Here is a 3,312-nt window from a genome sequence, read left to right as displayed (position 1 = left end):
CATGCAGCCTTTTATAGTAGCTGGCTGTTCCACTTTACAAACCCACCAAGAAACAGGGTAAAACAAAATACATACACACAAACACAGTTTGACAAACTAACACAATCTTCAGAATAATATACATTACCAAATGTTATTCATTTTAATAATCTCTAAAAACCAATCTCTATCAATCCAAATATAAATCMAACATTAAATATATAAAATGTGTAGCTCTACTGCTCCCCCTCTTCCATCTGCTTTGGTCTCTTCTGGAACCTTTAAAAGGTGCTCAGGCCCCCGGGGAATCTTTTAGCCTGAACACCCTGCAGAGGAAGMGACAGAGGTAAGCCACACCCACACAAAGCCTTCAACATTTCAAACAATCACAATACTTATATTATCCCTTTGTTTGTTGTATTTTAACAGGTCACCATCAGTTCCAGCTGAGATGCCACTGCACAAAAACACACAATCAATAAAATACTTCAATCTGTTTCTATTAGTTTCATTTATCATTCAAAATGCATTTCWTTTGTCATTTAACACMCATTTTAAGTGTTGTACAGCCAAAGTAATRAAGACYTTCATTACATTTCCTCCCCCCTTTCCATAAGCTCACAGTACCTTAACCTTCAGGAATCCTGGACAAACAGTCAACTGCAGTGTTGGTTTTTCCAGCCTTGTAATGGACAGTGAAGTTATATGGCTGCAGAGCAAGGTACCATCCAGCAATCCGTGCATTTGCGTCTTTCATCCGATGCAGCCACTGGAGGGCCCGGTGATCCGTCTCCAGAAAGAAATGTCGTCCCAGCAGGTAGTATCTCAATGGATTCGATGGCCCACTTCATGGCTAGACATTCTTTCTCCACCGTTGAATATCTGGTTTCTCTGTCCAGAAGCTTATGGCTCAGAAACACCACCGGCTTCATCTCTCCATTCACTTCCTGCAACAAAACAGCCCCAAGTCCCACTCCCGAAGCATCTGTTTGTAGTGTAAAGGACTTCTCAAAATCAGGGGTGTGCAAAACAGTCTGTGCAGATAGCATTTTTAAGATCTTCAAAAGCTTTTTTACATTCCTCAGTCCATTGGATCTTATTTGGGGACTTGCCCTTTGTCAGGTTGTTCAACACAACTGAGCGTTCTGCAAACTGAGGAATAAACTTCCTGTACCATCCGACCAGACCCAAGAAGCTCCTCACCTTCTTCTTTGTTGTGGGTACAGGGAAAGTGCGAACAGCATCCACTTTCCCCACCTGTGGTCTAATCTTGCCAAAACCAATGATGTAGCCTAGATAGGCCACTTCTCTCTGGGCAATGGCACATTTCTGAGGGTTRATGGTCAGACCAGCTGCTCTGATGCATCCAAACACTTGTTGTAAATGGAACATGTAGTCCTTCCAGGTTCGACTGAACACAACCACATCATCCAAGTAGGCTGCTGAAAATTTCTCATTTCTCAAAACATGGTCCATAAGTCTTTGAAAAGTGGCAGGTGCTCCTTGTAGACCAAATGGCATCACTTTGAAATGATACATACCAAATGGTGTTCTGAATGCAGTCAGCTTGCGGACCTGCGGTGCTAGTTCCACCTGCCAATATCCTTTACATTACTTCTGGCGTAGTAATGTACCTTGTTCCTCCCACTCTTTCCAACAGTTCATCTATTCTGGGCATCGGATATGGATCAAATTGAGACAGAGAATTCAGATAATGAAAGTCAATACAAAATCTCAGTGAACCATCTTTTTTAGGTACAAGAATCACAGGACTGCACCATTCACTGGTTGATACTTCAATGATGCCAAGTTCCAACATAAAGTTGATCTCTTTCTTGAGCTCTGGCACCAACCGCTCAGGAATCCTGTAGCTCTTCTGCCGAGCTGACACATCCTTCTTGAGACAGATGTCATGTTGCACCAGTTCTGTAAAACCTGGAGCCTCTGAAAAGAGTTCAGAATCCAGTAGAGCTGCAACCTCCTCCTGCTGGGCTGCTAACAGATGAGACAGATMAACCACACTGATCTGTGTTTCGTTGGAGGGCAGAAACTTCTCCTTCACCTCCTCATCTTGAACATCACAAATCAAGAGCTGCTGCACTGGTCTCTGACGCACCTGAAATTCTTTCAGCAAATTCACATGAAATGTCTGATGTTTTTTCACTCTGTCAGGCATAAACAGTTCATATGTGACCTTACCCACTTGCCGAGTCACTTCATATGGACCATGCCACTTGGCAAGCAGCTTGTAATCTGAGGTTGGTAACAGCTATAGGACCTGCTGGCCTGGTTTCAGGACCCTCTCCTTAGATTTCTAGTCATACCATCTTTTCTGGTTCTGTTGTGCCATCTTCATGCTCTCCTGTACCAGAGTTGTCATCTCCTCCAATCTCTGTCGCATCTTGACCACATACGCCACAATGTTTTCCTCCGCTGATTCAGGATGTTCCCATTAGTCTTTCAGGAGGTCTAACGGTCCTCTCACGTGGCGCCATAGAGCAGTTCAAATGGTGAAAATCCAGTTGAAGCCTGTGGGACCTCTCTGTAGGCAAACAGCAAATGGGGCAACCACTGGTCCCAATCTGCTCCTGTAGTGGAAACAAACTTGCGTAGCATGTTCTTTAGAGTCTGGTTGTATCTCTCAACAAGCCCGTCCGTTTGAGGATGATAGGGGGTGGTCTTAATTCCCTTCACTCCTAGCAACTGGTAGACTTGTTTTAACAGCTTAGACATGAAGTTTGTTCCACAGTCAGTCAAAACCTCTTTTGGTATCCCTACTCTGGAGAACAGTTGTATCAGACAGTTAGCAACATTTCTGGCTTTCACACACATCAGGGGAAAAACTTCAGGATATCGAGTGGCATAATCACATATAACCAGAATGTATTTGTTTCCTGCTGAGCTTCTCTCCAAGGGACCCACTACATCCATCCCTATTCTCTCAAAAGGAGCACCAATAATTGGTAGGGGCTGAAGATGGGCCTGAGGAATCTTTTTTCCTGAAGTGAGTTGACATTTAACACAGGACTTGCAGAAGTGTGATATTTGAGTATACATTCCTGGCCACACAAATCTTCTGGCAATCCTACACAGTGTTTTCTGRAATCCCATATGTCCAGCCCATGGAACTGTGTGTCCCAGATCCATTACTCTCTCTCTGAACTGCTGTGGTAATGCTAATGACTCCACATCCCCTTTACACTGATACAAAATTCCCTTTTTTACTACATAAGTAGCTTCAAGAAACCCTGCAGTACCCTGTGCGATTCCGTCCACCTTTATGACTTTATCAAACCAACATTTTAAAGTTGAATCCTGTCTCTGAAGCTCACC

The 3,312-nt window shown here is 43.6% G+C and overlaps 1 pseudogene; it reads right to left on the bottom strand.

Annotated features, from left to right (window-relative positions):
• LOC108166859 (uncharacterized) overlaps positions 1-3,132 on the bottom strand; it is a 7,032-nt pseudogene extending 3,900 nt beyond the window's left edge.
• Positions 3,133-3,312: the final 180 nt, after the last annotated feature.

The sequence above is a fragment of the Poecilia reticulata genome, linkage group LG14, assembly GCF_000633615.1.
Source record: "Poecilia reticulata strain Guanapo linkage group LG14, Guppy_female_1.0+MT, whole genome shotgun sequence".
In the NCBI taxonomy this organism is placed as follows: Eukaryota; Metazoa; Chordata; class Actinopteri; order Cyprinodontiformes; family Poeciliidae; genus Poecilia; species Poecilia reticulata.
Note: the sequence above shows the minus strand (reverse complement) of the source record. Positions and strands in the feature narration are given on the sequence as shown.